Source organism: Acinonyx jubatus, chromosome D4 (genome assembly GCF_027475565.1).
Source record: "Acinonyx jubatus isolate Ajub_Pintada_27869175 chromosome D4, VMU_Ajub_asm_v1.0, whole genome shotgun sequence".
NCBI lineage: Eukaryota > Metazoa > Chordata > Mammalia > Carnivora > Felidae > Acinonyx > Acinonyx jubatus.
In genome coordinates this window covers 11,015,144-11,037,409 of record NC_069391.1, presented here as the reverse complement: position 1 = coordinate 11,037,409, position 22,266 = coordinate 11,015,144, and the positions used below count along the sequence as shown (strand labels likewise).

At 50.6% G+C, this 22,266-nt stretch overlaps 2 long non-coding RNA genes across 2 annotated transcripts; one reads left to right on the top strand and one right to left on the bottom strand.

Moving 5' to 3' along the window:
- Positions 1 to 2,870: 2,870 nt before the first annotated feature.
- Positions 2,871 to 6,945, bottom strand: LOC128312107 (uncharacterized). Its single transcript, XR_008290949.1, has 3 exons — positions 6,616 to 6,945; positions 6,355 to 6,470; positions 2,871 to 5,852 (listed from the first exon to the last, which is right to left on the bottom strand). It is a non-coding gene; the product is annotated as an uncharacterized LOC128312107 (long non-coding RNA).
- On the top strand, positions 4,907 to 10,944 carry LOC106966040 (uncharacterized). The gene is made up of 3 exons (XR_001428725.3): positions 4,907 to 6,556; positions 7,494 to 7,609; positions 8,781 to 10,944. It is a non-coding gene; the product is annotated as an uncharacterized LOC106966040 (long non-coding RNA).
- The last annotated feature ends 11,322 nt before the right edge of the window (positions 10,945 to 22,266 follow it).

Below are 22,266 nucleotides of genomic sequence, written 5' to 3'. Positions count from 1 at the left end.
TCCATTCGATTGGTTCCCTTGCCATTTGCCATTGGTTCCGTCCAGTGGTTCCCTCCTGGCATTTCTGGTCTTATTCAGCCCAACCATCGCATTACTGGGTACTCTGGAGACCTGTGCTATTGCATGTCAGTGAATATTGTAGGAGAAAATCACACCCCGAGCTGCCGGGTTTCGCTCTAAATTCGTGACCACAGCCCTCCAATGGGCCCTTCAAGCTGCCCCCCCAGAGCCCCCTGTGTTTTGCTTCTCTGGGGTGACCATGCCCTATCTTCTCTCCTTTCAAACTCGCCACCCCCTTGCCACCCACCTCGCTGTCAGTAGGTGACCTTGTCCCAAATGTCATTGAAAGAACAGGTGCCACGAGATGTGACTGCCACCCTAGTCTCCCCCGCCCCATCCCGTGGACCTATTGTATGTGCCTTGGTCTTTGCTGCCTCCCTCCTGACACCTAAAGGCTGCGACCCTTCTCCTCTCAGAGGCTGATCTTGCCACTTGTGCCCCCGGTCCTGTTGCTTCTCACCTTTTCAAGGACTGGAACCCTTCATTATCTCCCTTTCCCTTCCATCAGCAGCACCTCCCTCCCTGCCAGTCCATGCCCATCCGCGCACAGATCAGCTCCAGGGTCTTGCTTCTTTACAAAGCCTTCCCTTGGGCCCCACTGCATCTCCTCTCCCCCCATCTTCTCAGAAGAGTCTCTTCCTCCTCCTCACCTGCCTGATCTTCTCCCCAGCCCAACCCAACCGGCCTCTGTTCCTCAGAGCCACTCACCCAGGGAGGTGCTCCAGGGGCTGGGGAGGGAGGCGAGGAACGCTGTGTCCGCCAGAGCCTCTGCCTCCGGCCTCAGCAGCAATGGGCTCATCAGTCCCGACAGGTCTGATCCAGCCTGACCTGCGCCCAGACTCCTGTTTGATCACCCCAAGTGGAATCTCAGCTTCTCTTCCCTTTGGGGCTCCTTTTGGGGGCATACCCCTTGGCTCTAGGTTGGGGGCTAATTTCAGCCAATTGCAAGTGGTTTGAGCTGGTTTAGGACAAATGCAACCAGCCAGGACCAGCTCCAAAGGGTCTGAATCAGCTGCTTCCGTTTGTGGAGCTCAGACGAATTCCCCTGATCTGGCCTGGCTGACACAGGCCAACTCGAGGGCTTGTGGACAGTTACTGTCAGGGAGCCCCAGCAGGCAGGATGTGGCTTGAGCCAGTCCAAACCTGTTTGCTGCTCCCATCCAACGTGCTCTGGTCACGGTAGGCTTTGTAAGTGTATTGGGGGGCCCTGTAAATGTTGGGATGGAAAAAGAAACAAAGTCACCGGGCGGAATGATTGCTAAGATGGTTTCCAGGCTGCTTTCCATGGTGTTGAGAACTGAGAAAATGACTTCTGTCCAATTACTAAAATTAATTTTTAGAGCTTTAAGGTTAATCTTAAGTGTTCAGGGTTTTTTGTTGTTGTTGTTGCTTGTTTGCTTTCAGGTTCTATTTTATTTTTGAGAGAAAGAGAGCACAAGTGGGAGCAGGGGAGGAGCAGAGAGAGAGGGAGACACAGAATCCGAAGCAGGCTCCAGGCTCCGAGCTGACAGCATTCAGCCCGATGTGGGGCTCAAACTCACAAATTGTGAGATCGTGACCCGAGTTGAAGTCTGACGTTCAAACAACTGAGCCACCCAGGTGCCCCTTAATCCTAAGTTTTTATTTTTTATTTGAATTTTATTCTTTTAAGTTAATTTATTTATTTTGAGAGAGAGAGAACGCAAGCAGGAGTGGGGGAGGGGTAGAAAGAGAGAGAGAGAGAGAGAGAGAGAGAATCCCAAGCGCCCGACATGGAACTGGACACGGGGCTCCATCTCATGTCTTCGAGATCATGACCTGAGCCAACATCAAGAGTCGGAGACCTAAGCGACTGAGCCATCTGGGTGCCCCTATTTTTCATTTGAATTTTAAATATTTAGATTTCGATTTTCAGAGCCGTTTGGGGTTTAAGACGGAGCAGGAAGTACACAGAGTTCTCCTATAATCCCCCCATCGGCTTCCCCTGATATTAACCTCACTGTGGTACATTTGCCACCACTGATGAGCCAGTATCAATGCATTATTATTATCAACTGAAGTCCGTAGTTTATGTAGGGGCTCACCCCTTGTGTTGTGCACCCTACGGGTTTTGGCAAATGTGTAATGACATGCATCTATCACTACAGAATCATGCAGTACCGTGATACTGCCCCCAAATCCTCTGAACTTAGGCTCTTCAACCCTCCCTCTCCTCCCCATCCCAAACTGTCTCCGCCATTTTGCCTTTTCCAGAATGTCCTACAGCTGAAATCATATAGCAGACTGGCTTCTTCCATTTAGCAACATGCATTTAAGATTCCTCCAGGTCTTTTCATAGCCTGACAGCCCATTTCTTTTTTCTTTTTCTTTTCTTTTCTTTTTTTTTTTTGTGGTAAAATATAAATAACATAACGGGCGCCTAGGTGGCTCAGTCAGTTGAGTGTCCAACTTCGGCTCAGGTCACGATCCCGTGGTCTGTGGGGCATCGGGCTCTGTGCTGACAGCTTGGAGCCTGGCGCCTGCTTCTGATTCTGTGTCTGCCTCTCTCTCTGCCCCTCCCCCACTCATGCTCTGTCTCTCTCTCTCTCTCTCTCTCAAAAATAAATAAATGCTAAAATTTTTAAAAAATATATATGTAGCATTAAACGTTTTCATTTGAACTCTTTTTAAGTGTACGGGTCAGTGGCCGTAAGCACAGTCACAGTGTTGTGCAAGCCTCCCCACTGCCTCCAGAACTGTTTTCACTTTCCCAAGATGAAACTCCATACCCATAAGACAATAATGTCCCATTCCTGTAGCTCATTTGCTTTTATCTGCGAGTAATAGTCTGCTGTCTGGTTAGGCCACAGTTTGGTTACCCGTTTCCCTTACTGAAGGATATCTTGGTTGCTTCCAGGTTTGGGCCGTCATGAATAAAGCTGCTATAAAGTTTTGTGTGGACCGAAGTTTTCAAATCGTTTTGGTAACTACCAAAGAGTGTGACAGCTGGAGCTCTAACTGGGGTATGGCGACAGCCGGTCCCAATGCTGTACAGATGTTATCTTATTTAATTGCCACAATAACCCTGGAGATAGATGGGTGCTGTCATCCCCAATTTACAGACGAGCAAACAGAGGCTCAGGGAAGTGAGAAAACTTTAGAGAAACGTGCAAGACTTGGGGAAACGGGACAAGGAGATGATTTCCAGTTTTTTCTTTTTCATTTAGCTTTATTTTGCTCCTTTTCTCCTTGTGACAAAACAAACACATTTGTTTTCCCATCTGATTGTTGTTAGAGGCGTGTTACTCTCTGTTTAATTAGAACAGCTCTCTGGTTCAGAGGCCAAGGACCTGCTTTGGCTAATAAAGGCATCCCCCACACGTACACTCTCTTGTGAATCCTTTTTCTCCCACAGCCACGGTCTGGACTCACTTCAAAGCAACAACTCTTGGTTGTGAAAAAACAAACACGTTCAAGTGGATGAATCCCTTTCTCTTCAAATGGGTGACATCCTTCTCCCCAGGGTGTCCCATGGTTGTGGGGTCCCTGGGGAGAACAGGAGCGGGTCGGCACGTAGGGAGCCACAGCAGGCGGCAACCTCTGTGGATGGCTTTCACCGTGGTCCACGGTGGACAACAGAACCCAGGTTCGTGGGGTCACGTCGCTCTGGACCCAGTGGAAAACTCAACCAGAGAAAGGACTGGGCCCACCCATGCCCACAACTCACCTTCCAGACCCAGGCAGTACCCCCCAGGTGGCCTCCCATCCTTCCCCACCCCCTGCCCGTTCCCTCCATCCCCAAGCCCCCTTAAGTACCAATAATGGAAGTGCTTACTAGGCCCCGCAACAATTCACCCTTATCTTTTATTTATAGCTGACAAAGCTCCAAGCAGGAAAAATATAATCACACTTTAAATAATGGAAGTTGTAGGTATTAGAGCTACACGGGCAGTTACCGGAGGTGCGGCGATGTCTCCCTGCAGACCCGCTGGGGCGCATGCCGACTGCATTTTTAATTTTTAACACATATTTCTTCCCAAATTATTCCGCGTTACAGAGGAGCCACATTTATGGGGGTGATAAATTACTGTAATAAAGTGCCTCTTCCTCAAATATATAGGACGAAGCCACGCTGAGCACAGCCCAGCACAGGCGGCCCCGAGAGAGTGGTGAGAAGTCCCACTGCCTCGCTCCTCGCTTTAATTATTTGGCCAATGTGTCCTACATTTTTAATACAGTCACAAGTTTTCTTTAAGCAAAGAATTCGAAGCGACCGCTAATTTGTATTCACGTGTGCCGATGTGTGTGGATGTGCACGCGTGCCGATGTCTGTGCACACGTGCAAACGTGTGTGTGTGTGTGTGTGGTGGCCTCTGGATGCCCAGATGCATGCACGCGTGTGTGAACAAGCCTCTGGGTGCGGAGGGCGTGCACGTATTTACACACTTAGGTGGCTACGGTGGCATTTAGTGAAACACACACTTTTGTGTAGACTTGGGACAAATGCGTGTACGTGGCATTCATGCTAAAGCACACTGGTGTGGAAGTGGGGGGGAGGGTCCAGGCATTTTTGGGGGGTGCTGACCTGCCTTCTCTGCCCAGGCCCTCACGTGCATTTGAATCCTCCCTTCTGCATCAAACCGACACCCGTCCTGCCTTCCCTCCTTCCGCAAAGAGTAGAGCACAGAAGCCGAACCACAGGCTCTCGAGGTCATGCTGCCTGGACCAAAATCTCTACTTCTTACCTGTACCACTTCGGGGGAGCCTCTTGGTCCCTCACTTTCCCCATCTGCAAAATGGAGTTCAGATTAAGAGTATCCGTCCCAGGGCGGATGGGAAGATGAATGGACTTAATATGTGTGGAGCAGCTCGAGTGCGGCGAGCACAAATGTTAACTATTGTTCTTCCTGCCTGCCTGCTGCGCACAGCCCAGGCTGCCGGAAGCTTCCTTGGAAAGTTACACACAGGAGAGAGCCAAGGGTGGGGACCCATGACTGGATGAGGAAGTGGCTTAGCTCAGCACTTACCCTCCTCTTGTCCCAGCCCACCTGGTGGACAGGTCGTGGCCCCCAGGAGCCCGTGTCCATCTACGCAAGTTAGCGGGCTCTCGAGGGCAGGGCTGTGCCTCCCTTATCTCACGAGGGTCTGGCAGAGTGGGTACCATTCATATTTGCTGTCTGGACAAGCGCGAGAGCAGGTGAGTGGGGTGGGGGGACATGGGGCAGACGATGGGAGCACGTGGCTTCTCCGGGAGGCGCTAGTCTAGGGAAGGAGGGGTGAGTGGGAAAGTGTGACGGGGAAGAGGGAAAAGCCAATAAGGGGGAAAAGGGAGCAGGCTACCCAGTGGGCACCTGGGGCTCGGCCCCCCTGGGGGTCCACTGAGCGACTGTGAGCAGTGTGCCTAGAGCCGTCCTACCCAGTGACCGGTAGGCTGGAGTGTTTGGTCACTGGCCACCATCCATCACTGGGTCAAGGCTGCCCCCGTGAACATTCCGGCCCTGGCGTTTCTGGGTACCCTGTGGGAAGTTGGCTCCTGTGGTGCCAGAGAAAGTTCCAGGCAGGGAAGTGGAGACATGACGGCTGGGGACGGGATAGGGGGTATCCCCCTTTGCAGTGCTCATTACGGAGCAGGGGACCTCAGAACGAGGGAATAGGGGCAATGCACGAACAGCATCCGCTCCGGGTAAACATTGCACGTGTGGACTCATGGCTGGACATGAGGGTGGACAAGGGGTCAGTGAGCTGGGGAGAGAGGAGCTGGTCAGTGGGGTGACCCTAAGGACCACATCTTCTCCTGCTTCATTTCACCGGCGAAGGCTTCTGAATTGTCAAAGCTAGAAGAACAGGAGGGAAGGCAGCAAAGGGTCATTGCCACGGGCTTTCCCAACCCAAAGACTGATGTCAGGGACTGCCCCCCGACTGAGACTCTATGTCCTACACTTGCCCTGCACACACACAGGGCTGCCCCTCGCAGACACTTGTCCCGCAGGACTGAAGCTGCCGCTCGGGGGCTGGAACCCAAGAAGAAAACCAGAAACCAGGGAGCTAATTCTTCAGCCTCCTCCGTACTGCTCCTGGCCCACAAACTCCCCCCAGATCCACAAGCTCCTGCTTCCTGTCCCCTCCCCACCAACATCCTTCTGCCTCTTGACTTTGCATGTGCTGTTCCCTCTGCCCGCAATGCACCCCCACTATGATCAATGTGGAAAACTCCTTTAGGAATCCATAGGGCTCTGCTCAAATGCCAGGTCCTGCACGAAGCCTCTGGTCCCAAGGAACGTCTCCTTCCCTTCTGCTCCCTCGAGACTTCCCTTAGATCCCAAATGTTACACTTACCAGCATCCTTCTGGAGTTCTGGGGTCCTGAGGAACAAAGACCATCCCCGTGTCACAACTGCATGCCTGGCGCCCAGCCCAGAGCCTGGTATGGATTCAGGGCCTCAGTTTCCTCATCTGGAACATGGGAGTGATCACGGCACCTACCTCATCATGCTGTTGTGAAGTTCAGTAGCTGTATTCAGAGCCACGCCTGGTACAAGGTGAGCGCTAGGCAAGCTTTAGCCATTGGCATTATCAGTGTGGTTCAGGCTGAACTTACGAGATCCAGGTGAAGACAGAAATAGAACTGCCTTGTGCAGGACCCACAACTGCTCTTCTGTCACCCCATTTTACACGTGAGGACACAGAGACTCCAGAAAGGTCACGTGGCTAGAAAGGGGCAGAGCTGGGACTTGGGTCAGAGTCTGTTTGACCACAGTCCTGTGTTCTCTCCAGCACTGCCCTGGCTGTCAGTCTGTCAGTGTCAGTCTCTCATCCTTCCTCCCTAATGCCCTCCTCACCTCAGTGGCGCTACGAGGGGCTGCTGAGGGTAGGGGGTAAAATGTGGGTATTGATTTTTGACAAATCTGGGTTCAAAGGCTAGCCTTCCACTCCCCAGCTGTGTGGCTGTGCAGAGCCTGTGATGTCCTCTCTCTCTGCCTCAGTTTCCCTCCCCACTGTCTCCTGAGGATTTGGAGGAGCCTTTCCAAAGGCAGATTTGCAGGACGCTGAAAAAAAAAACAAACAAACTTCGGGGCTTCTCCTCACTAAATAGAAATTCACTTTCATAAGCAAATCTGTGTTGGTGATTCTGTTTTTCTTTCTTTTTTAATTTTTTTGATGTTTATGTAAATTTAAGAGAGAGAGACAGAGAGAGACAGAATGTGAGCGGAGAAGGGCAGAGAGAGAGAGAGAGAGAGAGAGAGAGACACGCACAGAATCCAAAGTAGGCTCCAGGCTCTGAGCTGTCAGCACAGACCCCAACGGCGGGGCTTGAACCCACGAGCCGTGAGAGCATGACCTGAGCCGAGGTCGGACACTTAACTGAGCCACCCAGGCGCCCCTGTGATTCTGTTTTTCTTAAAGACAGACCCCCAAAATATAAGCTCTGGCTCCCCAAACCTGACCTGCCTGAGACCCTCTCTTTGCTTCTTCCAGGGCATATCCAGCCCCACCCCCTTTCTGCCCAGAAGTCAGTGCCCGCCCCGCCGCAGGTCCCAGAGCCCCGATGGGGACCTGGGGCTTGGAAGATAAAGGGACCGGGACATCGTCCAGTAAGTTAGCATCAGAGCGGGGCTTGAACCCATGTCTTCCAGTGCCTAGTTTGCAGCGGGGAAGGGGTGGGACCTGACCCTCACCCATAAGTGCTTTGGGCTGTGACTCAGAAGAATAGCCTGGTGCCTCTTCAGGGGCCCAGAGGGGCAGGGGCAGCTGCGGGTGGGGGTGTCCAGGGATCACTGCTAAAATAAGTAGCAGCTTCCTCTGAAACGCCTCTGTGGTCTGTGCAGGGGAAGGAAGTGGAGGCCCAGAAACGGGAGGGGGCAGAAGGGTGAGAGCTGCCAGCATTTCAGAGACCGAGCTGGGGCAGCCCCCACCCACCCAGATCCAACAGTCGGTTCCAGCCAGGCTGCAGCGTGGAGGCCCCAGGAGCTCAGGCCTTCCCTCCAGGCCACTCTTGGCCCGGTCCCTTCTCCTGCCCCAACACACTCCCCACACTCTAACGGCGTCTGGCCTTACCCTTTCCCCCACTTTCTCCTGTAAGACACAAGGCCAGTGTCACCTCTTCTGGGAAGCCTTCCCTGACCATCCCGTAGACAGACATAGGCCCAAACACGCGAGCACAGACGGGATCAGGCGCCCGTAGACCCTCATCGTAAACAGGAGTATTTATTGTGACAGCTGGCATTTACCGAGCGTTTCAATGTTGACAATGTGCCGGGTGCTCTGCCTGGCTGAGCTCATCGAATTCTTACAGAAACACGATGCTGTAGTTGTTATCAATAGCTGCATTTTACAGATGAGTAAACCAAGGCTCAGAGAAGATGACCATCTTCCTTAAGGTCACACGGTCAGAAAATGACCAGGAGTGTAATGGAGGTCTGACTCCACAGCAGGGTCATTTAACCAGGATAGGAATGGGGGCCCCGGAAGTTGTATGATGCACCTGCACCGAGGAGGCTTACTTTTCAGCCTTGCCCTTCCCCACTCCTTGGAGCAGCTGGGGGTTAGAGAGTGCTTTAAAGGGAGAGAGGAAGCCAGGTTGTAATGAGGAAGTATTTCTGTGTAAACATTTTTGGTAAACTGTGTGAAGAGATCCCAGAAGTATTTCCAAGGCTTCCCTACGGTACTGGGCTTTCTGTTTATGGGTATACTGAATGCCATCAGTAAGGACGAGAGGCGTAATTCCAGGTTAAACGTTCTTAGACCAATCTCCCTGTGTGCCAGCCTGTGTAGAAGACTGGTCATTTGGAGAGAGTTCGCCCAGCCCAGCGCCAGACAGGGAGCCCCAGGAGCCCTCCTGCCACCTTGCCCTCTGTGGAGACAGCCCTCCAGCCCCTCAGGCCTGGGCCCTGAGCTCTCAACAGGGCCCATGACTCGTCCTCCTGGCCTTCAAGCCTCCAAGGAGGCACCTCCTTTCTGCAGCTGCAGCAGGTCAAGAGCCTCATCCGAGGAGGAAGTGAAAGCCCCGCGTGGGTGAGTCATCGAGGGTCCTGGCCTGGAGGGGCCTGCCGGGAGTGGCACGGGGCGGGGAGAAGAGCCTGGCAGGAAGGGGTGCCACCACGAGGAGGGAGAGCTAGGAGGCCACCGAACGTGAAGGACGTGAAATCACCTGCAGACCCTGGTGGTCTTTAGCGGGAGAGGATGTGCAGAGATACCATCCACAGTCGTGTCTCTGAGGGCTGGCGTGGGGCAGAGCAGCCAGACAGGGAGGTCACAGAGGTGACCTAGGCAGTCACCTAGCAGTTAGGGTGGCCACTGGCAGGCGGGGAGGTGGGCAGGCCGTGGGCTCTGGATCTCAACCTCCTGCCTCGGGGCCCCGGTCCTGCCTCTCACTAGCTTCGTGACCGCAGGCACACGGCTTCCTCTCTCCTTTGCCCTGCTTCCTCTTCCGTCAAGTGGTGAGGGTCCCTAACCTGGACATTAGCCTCTGAAAGGCACCTGGAAGCGTCCCTGGTCCAAGGAAACCGCAACAAACAGCGACTACTGTACCAGGCAGGGTCTCTGCAGGAAAACCAAAACACTCGGTTTCTAAATTATTTTCAACATTTACTTACTTTTGAGAGACAGAGCGTGAGCAGGGGAGGGGCAGGGAGAGAGGGAGACACAGAATCCAAAGCAGGCTCCAGGCTCTGAGCTGTCGGCACAGAGCCTGAAGCAGGACTCGAACTCACGACCTGTGAGATCATGACCTGAGCCGAAGTCAGACGCTTAACCGACTGAACCATCCAGGCGCTCTTGAAACACTAGGTTTCTAACAGAAGGAAGTCAATACAGGGACTGCCAAGAAGGTTAGAAGAAACCCAGCGGGGGGATAGTGCTGCTACCCACAGATGAGCGACAGCGGGAAGCTGGTGGCACCTCCAAGCCTGGAGGCCAACGGGAGGAGGTGACTGATCAGAGGGAGACACGAGGAGAAGGGCACTTCACGTCACGGCGGGGATGGGTTGTGCTCACAGGGTGAGCAAGCAGTCTGGGGGACCAGGCAGGGAAGGAAGGGGTGGGAGAGGGTGACACAGACTCAGCACAGACTTGAGTCATATTCTACTTCCTAGTGGTGCCACCTGATTTACCTCTCAGAGCCTCAATTTCCTCACCTATGAAACAGAAATAAGAATAACACATAATAGGAGCAAACACTTCTTCAACTTTCAGTTCTCACATAGCCCCATGGAGCAGGGACTATCACTATTATGCCCATTATACCGATGAGGAAACCGAGGCACAGAGATCCAGTCACACAACTGGTATGTGGCAGGGCAGATCTGACCCAGCCTGTTGGGTCCCCAAGTCCTGCTCTTTGCCACTCACGCGATGCTCCCCAATCGGCCATCCGTGGCTCTCTCCCCAGCCCGTCTCACCCGGTTCAACGCCTCTCTCCTCCTGAGAATTTTACCCAGTGCCTCCAACCCAGGCTGGTTGTCAGCATCTGCTCCCAACAATAGCACCGGACGGCAGACTTACCACTTTCCTCCTAGGCCCTGGGTCCCTGGAGTCACACTGACGTGGGTGTGAGCCCTGGCTCGGCGGTTTTCCAGCCGTGGCGCCCGAGAGAAGCCACTTCCCTTCCGAAAGCCTCAGTGTCCTCGACTTTGGTGTGAGGGCCTTGTCCTAAGTTCATTGGGCTCTGGTGGGGACAGCGTGAATCCAACGTTCAGGGGGCATGCGGCCCAGGGCAGGTGTGTGTATGTGTGCGTGTGTGTGCACGCACGAAGCCCATCGAACTCTTATCAAAACTTAGTCATATCCCCAGTCTCGGGGACAGTGCCAATTATGTCTTTGCTTTTCCCGAGTTCCCAGCCCCTGCAGAGTGCAACATGGGGAAGTACTGGGCATTGTCCGTCTGCGCTCGCTCGCGACTGCCCGTCTCCCGCAGCCTGCTTTTCCCAGGCTCCTTGCGAGGCCGGGCCAATGGGAAGTGCTGGGACGGGACTGGAGGGTGGGGGAAGCCAGGGTTCCAGCGCTGACTGCTGCCTCCTTCCTTGTCTTCAGCTCCCGCAGAACCACCCATTCTCCTGTGGCTCAGCCCCACGGCGATCCCCGCCATGATTCAGCCACCCCTGGGCGGAATCATCATCTCCTCCCTGTGCTGCTCCGGCCTGGAGTGGTAGTAGCTCGTGCCCTAGCTAGACTGCCTTCCCATTTGCTGTAGGGCTTTTCAGCTCTTTCCTCTCCTGTGGAATCAATCCCCCGTATTAAATTTCCCCTGTTCAAAATACCTAGAGTGGTTTCTGTTTTGTTTTGTTTTGTTTTGTTTGTTTTGTTTTGTTTTTGTCTCCCACTGGACCTGACTTTTGCAGGAGACCTCTAGGACTTTCCTTCCCATGGAATCTCCTCCCTCTTGTCCAAGCCCAGGGTCCCTGTCCTGGGTGGTTGGGGTCAGGGTCCGAGCCCAGCAGGCGTGCCACACCAGGACTGGACAGGACTCTAGCTCCCTTGAGCTCTTTGCAGTGAACCTGCTCCCAGCAAACAGAACTCTCTAGTGGTACCCCTGCCCTTTGTGTGACAGACAGAGTGTACCAGGATGCTGCGATGCTTCCTCTTTGCTGCCCTGCACAAAGGCTCGTCTGCACGAAGATCTGGGAGGACTGGCTGGGAGCTGGGGTAGAAAAGAAAACAGTGAAGGAGGCAAAGAGCACCCCATCCTGCCACCCCTGCAGAGAGCCTGGACAGACCTGTGTATCAGCAAGTGTAACTTTTCCTCCAGCTTCAGGATCCTCCCTGGGACTCAGGCCAAAGCCTTGAATTTTAAAACTCGGGCCAAAGCTCTGAGGGGAATGAAGGCTTTCTCCGTGAAAGGACAGCCACCCAGGGCCCCGCTCCTCAAGGAGCAAAGAAGCCAGGCCAGACTCTTTTGAGTGAGTGGAGGGGTGTAGTCCTGCCTCCCAACCAGTGCCCCCTGAGGCTCCTATTGGGGGCTGCTCACAGAGGTCCCCTGGCCGTGATCCCCCTACTCCCTTCTTCCTTTCCAGAGTCCGGGGTAGAGGTCACTCCAGGCAGTCCCCTGCCTCTAGGCCACAGCAGGGCCTGGTCAGAATCGTAGCTCCAGCAGGTCCCCTCAGGCCCTTTCTGGGAGTGCCCCATCCCAGGCTCCTGGCCCTTGGCCTCACCTATTCCTTTGAGGCCTCCTTCCCCTCACCCAGGGGCCAAGGTAAATCCCAGGATTCCTGGGCTCTCGATGCCCTCATGTTGTGCGTGTTCCTTGGGGTGACTACACAACCCCCCCAAAGTAAGGAGGAGCCTGATAGCTCTAGTCCAACCTTGCCCTCCGTGATACAGGTAGGGAAATTGGGGGTCGGAATGCAGACATACTGGAAGCACACAGCGTCCTTGGCAGGTTGGTGGGAGGGGGTGGGGTGAAGCAGGTGAGGAGCTGGACCAAGACCCCGGGGACATGTGTCCTACGCGAGCACTCGCATGATCGTCCAGACTTCCTACGCACACACGTGCCCCAGAGGCCACACATGTCTACAAACCGTCACCCCCCCCCCCCAGAGACCACGGGCTCAGCAACCGGGCACTTAACACATGCATAAGCACACGCACACATGTGTACCCCTAACGGGCAGACACGACCACCCACACGTGCACACATACATGGATCCACGCTCACATGTGCACTCATCAGTACACACTCAGAGCCACGCAGCCCTCACGTGGCCCCGTGGGATCACAACGGTGTGCGTCATCTCACATGTATGTAATCTGCAGCATATGTCCCACAACGTGCACGCACACCACAGCTAACACGTGCGTACATCGGCTCACCAAGGCGCCCTCAAACACATGCAGACTGGTGCGTTTACTCCCGTGCACCCAGCCGGGCCTACCATTCTAGTATAACTCCCCTGATGACCGTGACCATGGGGATCACCGCGTCACATGCAAGGCCTCCCCCCAGCCCGCAGGAGCTGCTGCCCACACACACATGCACACACACACCCTCACACAGACCCTCCCCTTGGCCGGCTTCCTCCTCCGGCTCCCACAGCATGTGGGCCGACCCCTCTTGCTGAGACCCTCTTCACGAACCCAGAGCCGCCTGGTTGCCCCTGGGACTCCGAAAGCACCCTGGCCACTCCCCCAGCCTTGTCCCCTAAGCTGGGTGGCCTGGGGGAGGGGAGCGGGCTGCCCAGAGCTCAAAGTCCTGGGGCCAAAGTCTTATTTGCTGGCGGAAGTTGCACAACCTACCCCAGGCAGTCAGGGTGACTCTGGCTTATTGTCTGTGCTTCCCCTTGGCCACAAGCCCAGGCCCAGCCAGCCACCCTATTCCTGGGAGGGGAGGGGGGGGAGGAGGATGGGAAGAAAGGTGGCTCCTTTGCCCTGGGAACGGATGGCCAAAGAGGACTCCACTGGTCCCCAGCTGTGTGTGCCACACGCCAAGGCAGAGATGCACAGAACTTATAACCCAAACTCTCCTTTCCCAAAGGGGAAGCTGAGGCCCAGGGAAGGCAGGGAGCCTGCCCAAGGTCACACAGCAAGCTGGAGGCCCAGTGGGGCTTGCATCCAGGCTCAATCTTCTTTCTAAACCTAAGAAGATCATAGTGAAGCCCCATAGTTTAAACACAGATGAACAGAAGCACTCTGGATGAAAGGGGCGGGGGGGAACCCGAGAGTGCGTGAGGAGCGACCACCTTTCGCCCCCCGACCCCCCACCTAGACTGAGTTAATTCAGCAGAGAATTGGTTTGCCATATCACCAATTCTTGGGGCTAGCCACACTTAGCCTGACTTAAAATTTGTTTCTTTAACAATGTGCAGGAGATGAATTGGCAAGGCCTTCAAAGGGCCACCAGAAGCCAGGGTCTGGGGCCCTCAGATCCCTCCATCTCTGGGATTTGCCACGCAGCCTGGGGTGCGGCCCATTCTCCCCTGAGTCTTTGTTCTAGTTCTTTCCATCGGGGAGGTGGGGTAGAGACAATGTGAACATTCCTATAAATCCCTGCAATCTGCTAAAGCTATAAAAACCATCCCATGCCTGTCGGCCTATTTTTCTCTTTCTTTCTTCCTCCTGCCTGCCTTCCTTTCTCAGTGCATCCCATTGAAAGTCACCGGGCAGGTGCTGGTGGCCCTGGTGAGGCCAGAGTTAAAATTGGGTGGGACCACAGCCTGGAGGGTCAGAGGACGGGTATAGACAGGGGATGGAGCAGATGAATCAACCACCGCAGGTTAAAGGAGGCAGGTTTCTCGCTGACAAGGGAGGCGTGAATGTGGAAAGGAGGACACTGAAGAACCCTGTGGTGTTGGATTGGAATTGGAGCTGTTAGCAAGAATGTGTCCTTTAAAGTGTGTGTTTGTGTGTGTGTGTGTGCATATGTGCAGGTGTGGGCTGCACACGTGTGTGCATGCGTATGCATGTGTGTGTGTGTGTGTGTGTGTGTGTGTATGCCCACATGTGTGTGCATGTGTTTTTCTCCAGCTTGTTCACCAAAAAGGTCTGGGAGAAGCAACATTCCAGTAACAAGCACACTGAGCACCAAGAGCTTGTTTTCCAAATACCGTCCTCCCCCTAGACAGAAATCAAGCTCTTTGGAGGAATGGCTGGCTCTGAGGCGGGGCCAGAGTAGTACAAGATGCGCCTGGTGTCAGAAAGTGAAGGAGTGCCCGGAGATCAAAGGGACAGGTTGAAAGGGCACAAGAACCAGCTGGGACCAAACCTCATATAATTCAAATATCAAAACAAATGAGCAATAGAGCATAGCCCATCAAACAAAATAGGAATCCACGTATCCACATGGCTGTGAACAAACAAATGAACAAATGTGCAGAAGAGAAGGCTTTTCCTTACAAGAAAATACCAAACAATAAAGGAAGAAGAAAAATCACCTCTTGGCAGCTATGATCGTGATGATGATTTCAAGTAAGTGACCACAAGGAAAGCTAAACCTAGGGGCCTAAGTGAAATAAGGAGTGGGGTTCTTTTTTCAATTTTTAAAATGTTTCAAATTTATTTTTGAGAGAGAGAGACAGACAGACAAAGTGTGAGCAGGGGAGGGACAGAGAGAGAGGGAGACAAAATCTGAAGCAGGCTTCAGGCTCTGACCTGTCAGCACAGAGCCTGACGTGGGGCTCAGACTCACGAACCACAAGATCATGACCTGAGCCACAGTCAGGTGCTCAACCGACTGAGCCACCCAGGGGACCCAGGAGTGCTATGTTTACATAGTGCTAAAGTATCCCCACCCAGAAGCTCGTTCATACAAAAATAACACAAGCCCTCGGCAATGGAGAAACCGGGTCAAATGGTGAATTGATTGAAGTTAATACCACCAGTGGGAACAAGGTGACATTGAGTGGCACCTGACGGGGCAGTGAGATAGCACAGTGTCTCTCCTGTGGAGCCCTGCCCTGAAATGCACAATCCTGGCATAATTACCAGGAAACACAAACAAACCCAAACCGAGCAACGTTCTGCAAAATGACCGCCCTGTTATCTTTAAAACATCAAGAGTGTGAAACCCAAGGCAGGATGGAGGAAAGGACGCTGGGGTGGTTCACTTTCTATAAGTCATATCATGGGGCAACTGGTGAAACGTGGGTGGGCGTTTGGAGTTCTTGGCATCATTGTTGCATCTTTTCCTTAATTTGAAGTATCTTAAAATTATTTTGTTTTTATTTTAGAGAGAGAGAGAGAGAGAAAGAGAGAGCAGGTGAGGGTCAGAGGGAGAGAGAGAAAATATCAAACAGTCTCCACGTTCTGCTATGAGCCCAATGCAGGGCTTGATCCCATGACCCTGGGGCCATACCTGAGTTGAAATCAAGAGTTAGACACTCAATGCACTAAGCCACCCAAGCACCCTTAAAATTCTTTTTTAATCCCACGCAGCACAACTTTGTAAAAGTGCTAAAGGAGACTGCTGGTGTATATCTCTGAGAAAAAGAGGAAGCTGAGGGTTGTGTGATGATCGCATCTCCTGGTAGAGAGTTTGGAGTTAATCGGGATGGACACCCTGAAACCAAGCAAGCAAAAACCAGGACGATGAATAACTCCAGGAGCAACAGAAACATGTACAAGAAAGTAAATGCAACCATAGTACTCTCCGTGGCTGGGCTATCAATAACATTTACATTATCACAAAATAAACTGTGAATATTTATCTAACCCAAAACTATGATCTGATCATATAAGGAAGATGTTACCAGGAGAAGCAGGGAAGGGGATCGTATGGGAAGGAAACTCTTATTTGTTAAAGTAGAAAATGCAGTAAATTCAATCTAAAACTGATAATCAAGGGGCACCTGGGTGGCTCAGGTGGTGACGTGTCTGACTTCAGGTCAGGTCGTGATCTCACTGTTCGTGAATTCCAGCCCCGCGTCCGGCTCTGCACTGACAGCTCAGAGCCTGGAGCGTGCTTTGGATTCTGTGTATCTCTCTCTTTCCGCCCCTGCCCTGCTTGCTCTCTTTCTCTCTCTTTCTCTCAAAAATAAAAATAAATAAATATTAAAAAGTAAACTTCGTTAAAAAAATGAAAATAAATAAATAAAACTGAAAATCAAGAAATAAAAGGGAACAAGGGCACCTGTCTGGCTCAGTCAGTAGAGTGTGCAACTCCTGATCTCAGGGTCATGGGTTTGAGCCCCACATTGGGTGTAGAGTTTACTTAAACAAGGAAACAAAAAGGACTAAGAAAAAAAAAATAAAAGGGAATAGAGAGAACCCATTATTATGACTTACATCCTGCCTTTAAAAAAAATTTTTTTTAATGTTTATTTTTGAGACAGAGAGAGATAGAGCATGAACGGGGGAGGGTCAGAGAGAGAGGGAGACACAGAATCTGAAACAGGCTCCAGGCTCCGAGCTGTCAGCACAGAGCTCAACGCGGGGCTCGAACTCACGGACCATGAGATCATGACCTGAGCCGAAGTCGGACGCTTAACTGACTGAGCCACCCAGGCGCCCCTCATCCTGCCTTTTTAAAGATGATGGTATATATTGTGTGAGATCCCTTTGTATATACATTGATATTTCATACATTCAATTCGATAAAGGATTTTTCAACAATAAACAATGAATTCATATAAAATTAAAAAAAAAACCCAATATGAGCATGTTATTTAGAAGCGCAAAAGTAAAAGAAACAGAAACTGCTGTGTCTTGTTGAAAGCGGTTGCCTCTGGTGGCTGGAAATCGAGGGCAAAGAGATTAGATAGGACACTGCACTGTAAGTCTTGCAGAACACAGGGCATGTACAATTTTAATAAAAATTGAAATCAAAATCGAAAAATATAATGAACAGAAACACGTTTTGAGCAAAGCAATGCAGTTGGACAATTTGTGGAGTTGCCTATTTAGCAAAATCTGCAAAAGAATCCCCCAGATGCTAGAGGCCTGAGAAAACAGAAAAGGACTTCTTAAGGGATTTTTTCAAAATCAGTCTAAAATGAAAATTTCCCCTGTGATACAATGAAAAAATATTCATAGGATATTATCTTAAAAGAAGAATAAGCTAGAGGAGTTTGGGTCTTATGATGCTTAGCTTTGGTCACATTGAATAACCCCTGACACGCCGCCAGGAAGGGACTAGATCCATTAGAAAAATGTACGCTTCTGACTTCACCTCAGGTCATGATCTCACAGTCCATGCGTTCGAGCCCCGCGTCAGGCGCTGTGCTGACAGCTCGGAGCCTGGAGCCTGCTTCGGATTCTGTGTCTCCCTCTCCCTCTGCCCCTCCCCTGCTCATGCTCTGTCTCTCTCTGTCTCAAAAATAAATAAAAACATTCAAAAAAAATTTTTTTAACAGAAAAATGTACGCTTAACACAACTGAAAAGAATATCTCTTAAACAAGTTTTTGGGAAACCGGACGATTTGGTAATATGGGGCAGTGGTCCCTCAACGAGCCTTTGGAGGACTAACTTTGGCCAAACTGGCCTTGGGAGGTTTGGTGGTTTCCCCTGCACCCAGACCCTCCCCAAAACACAGGACATTCCCACCGCAGTCCAGCCCCAGTCCCCCAGCAGCACCCTGGGGAGGACTCACCCTCCTCACCACCGCCCTGTGTGGTATGAATTTACGGCCCCATCTTACAGATGAGAAAATGAAACCTTGGGAAAATGAACTGGCTCGCCCAGCGCCTCCTAGTCAAAAAGTAGCCCAATGGGACTCGGCACGCAGGTTGATGAACTCCGAGGCCAAGGTTCTTTGTTCTTTCCTTGCTCCCTCACCCCTTGGCTCTCCCACCTGCTGGTGCCAGACCTAATTAGAGCCTTGCTGGCCCCTGAGATGGGCTGGGAGGCTGATGTGTCATTAGAGCATGAGATGCTGGAAGCTCCCGCCATGTGTCATTATGTCTAATTACACGAGTTCAGGCTTCTGCGTGGGCTGGTGGAGCCAGAGCGTCTCTGGGCCCAAGTGGCCAGGGAACTTCTTCAGCTGAGTCCCAGGGCAGGGGCTGCCAGAGGAGCTCACAACAGCCCTGGGAGCAAGGCCCATGTTCCCTGCGTCCGCTGGAGAAAGCCAAGCTCCAGGCTCTTCCCTGAGGTTGTGGGGAAGGCCCTGGTGAGGAGGCGCTGTCTGTGCCTGCCTCCTGGCCAGGGGATGGAGTAGAAGAAGATGTCTACACAAGGACACGGCCCCCAACCCCCTCATCCCAAGCCCAGACAGATGCAGGCACGCACACACACACACACACACACACACACACACGTTGGACAGAAACATGGCTTAGGAACTTACATATGAGCCTTTGAGTAAACAGCTGCTCACACTTCCATCAACTCCACTGTATGTTCGCTTTGAGGGAAGTGAGAAGGAATGTAAAGACGAGGTCCGTGTCCTCTCTGGGCAGAGATGACCAGCGGAATCAACCTTCTGCATAAGTTCTTTTAACAAACGGATACTGAGTTGCTTCTGGGTGCCAGACACTGTTCTAGATGCTGGGGTCGTCAAGTCCCCGGTCTTAAGGACTTCACTTTCTACAGGGTGAGAGACAATAAACGTACGAATAAGTATATAATGTACCAAATGGTGACAAGTGGCCTGATGATGACCTGGTTGAAGAAACAATCAGTCAGGCCCCTCTCCCCTGACTCGCCCAAACCCAGAGGCTAGAGATAGAGAAACAGCTAGAACAAAGGAGCCCAACACCCCAGTAGCCTCCTCCTCCTCTTCTACTTCCCCTCTTTCCTTAATATTGCTTTCCTTTCAAAAACTAAATATTTAAAATGTGCAGAAATTACAGAAGATTTTATGACAAACACTCACGCACCAACTACCCCATCAAAGCTCCCTTATTAGTCAGGAAAGACTAGGTTATGCAAACAATCCCCAAACCGCAGTAGCTTTAAATTAACAAAGGTCTATTTCTCTCTTGTTCTCTATATCCAGTGAGGATTGCCTGGAGAGAGCTGTATTTATTGTAGTCTCCCAGGACCCCAGGCTGATGGCTGCTCTATCATTTTATGATGCTGTGATCTCAACAAGAGACTCCAAGGCTCACCATGCAGGGAAGGGAGCACGAAGACTCACACATTTGCTCTTAGATGTTTCCATTTGGAAGCGGCATATGTCACTTCTGCTCACGTTTCATTGCCTAAAGCAAGTCATATGTCCCTGTACAACTTCAAAGGGTCAGTGAAGTGTAATCATTTCATGTGCTCAGAAGAAGAACTGAAATGTTGGTGAGCTTTGTTAATATCTACCGCTTCTTCTATCCTATTTCCATCTGTCACTCAACTCCCAGGGATAGGCCCCATCTGGAAGCTGTTGTGTATCATTTTCGTCTACGGATTTTGTTTTGACTTTTAATATACCTGTATGCATAAGCAAATAATAGGTGGAAAGAAATCACAAAGAAAATTATATAATATTTGGAACTGAATGACAGTGGAAACACAACATATCAAAGTCTGTGTGATGCAGCTAAAGCCGCATAATAGAGGGAAAGTTATAGTATTAAAAATGAATATACTCATTTTCTTTTTTTTTTTAAGTTTATTTATTTTGAGAGAGAGTGAGAGAGAGGGTACACACGAGGGAGGGGCAGAGAAAGGGGGAGAGAGAATCCCAAGCAGGCTCTGCATTGTGAGCACAGAACTCGATACGGGTCTCAAACTCATGAATCATGAGATCATGACCTGAGCCAAAATCAAGAGTTTGATGCTTAACCAACTGAGCCACCCAAGTGCTCCAAAGTGAATATATTCAAGAAGAAGAAAGTTCCAAAATCAATTACCTAAGCTTTCATCTTAAGAAACTAGACAGAACAGAGCAAATCAAACCCAAAGCAAGCAAGAAGAAGGAAAAAGCAAAGATAAGAGTAGAAATCACTGAATAGAAAACAGAAAAACAATAGAGAAGATAAATGAAACCAAACACTGGCTCTTTGAAAATGTAAATAAAATTGATAAACCTCTAGCCAAACTGATCAGGAAGAACAGACAGACACACGTTGCAATATCAAAAAGGAAGCAAGTACATCCCTATAGATGCTAAGAACATTGAAAAGATAATCAGGGAATGTTATGCCTAACTTTATGACCATAAACTTGACAACTTAGATGAAAGAGGAAAATTCTTTGAATGACATAAAATATAATACTATAAAACTTCTAGAACTTCTAGACTTAATGAAACTCATAAAATTTCTATAAGGGGGAGTTGGGGGGGGAAGGACTACGAGGGGGCATGGAAGAGTTTGGGGGTGACAGAAATGTTCTGTGTGTTGATTGTGGTGGTAGTTACAAGACCATATTCTATTTTCAAGGGTCTTCAAATCCTACACTTAGAAGGCATACGTTAATCATATGTAAAGTATATCTCAGTAAACCTGACGTTCAAATAGCTCAGAGGAGGGGCACCTGGCTGGTTCAGTCAGTAGAGCATGAGACTCTTGATCTTGGGGCTGTAAGTTTGAGCCCCACGTTGGATGCAGAGATTATTTTAAAAATCAAATCTTTAAAAAACAAGACAAAAGACAAATAGCTCAGAGAAAAAGAATATGCTTGTGTGTTTCTTTGTGCATGCCTCCTACATGTATATGTATATATGTATGTATGTATGTGTATATATCTATATATGTATCTATATCTATACCCCTACAGAGATTAGAGGGGTAAGAATGATAAAGCACATATATGTGTTTATATAGTGAGGAGACGCTGACAAAGCAAACATGGTAAAATGTTAACACTTAGGGAATCTGAAAGTATACAGACATTCTTTGTTCTATTTTGCAGCCTTTTCCTAAGTCTGAAATTGTTTCAAAATAAAAAGTTAACGGCCGCCTGGGTAGCTCAGTCAGTTAAGCATCTAACTTTTGATTTGGCTCAGGCCATGATCCAGGGTCATGGGACTGATTGAGCTGTGCATCAGGCTCGTGCTGAGTGTGGAGGCTGCTTGGGATTCTCTCTCTCCCCCTCTCTCTGCCCCTCCCCTGCTCACGTGTGCGTGTGGCCACATTCTCTCTCTCTTTCTCTCTCTCTCCGTCTAAAAGAAGTTAAAAATTATATATGATTGCTTTTGTATGATAAAATGTATGACAAAATGCACATATAGTATTTAGACTACATACAGTCTTTCACAACTTGATTTTTTTCATGGGACACCATGTTTTTGAAAAGTGTTGCTACATGCACAGGGAGTCATGCACTTTCTTGTCATATAACAGCCCCCGTGCACATGTTCCGCAGTAGAAGGATTCTTTGCTCTGCTGAGGGATACTAAAGTTGTTTCCTTTTCCTTTCATCACCCTTACTTCATTTTCTTGCACAAATGCAAAAGCCCCTCGGTTTTAAACCGGGAGTGGAACAGCTAGGTCTTTAGACATGTGAATCTTCGCCTTATTGCTAGCGATCCTAAGGTTGCTGTCCTCAGTGTTTGAACCACGTGTCCCTCTACCTCGTGTCTGCTCAGGGCCTTTTGCTGCCATGCTCCACCCCGGCTCTGACCTCAGCTCCTCCTTCCAGAGATGTCCCATTCCCACAGGCAGACATTGACCCTGATCCCTTGAAGCAGTAACCAAGAGTTGAAGGAAGAGAAAAATGGTTTCTCTTTGGGTAATAAAAAATGCCCTCAAACTGGGGCACCTGGGTGGCTCAGTCAGTTGAACGTCTGACATGATCTCATGGTTTGTGAGTTCAAGTCCCACCATCGGGTGCTGTGTTGACAGCTTGGAACCTGGACCTGGCTTCAGATTCTGAGTCTCTCTCTTTCTCTCTGCCCCCGCCCCTCACGTTCTGTCTCTCTCCTTCAAAAATAAGTAAACATTAAAAAAA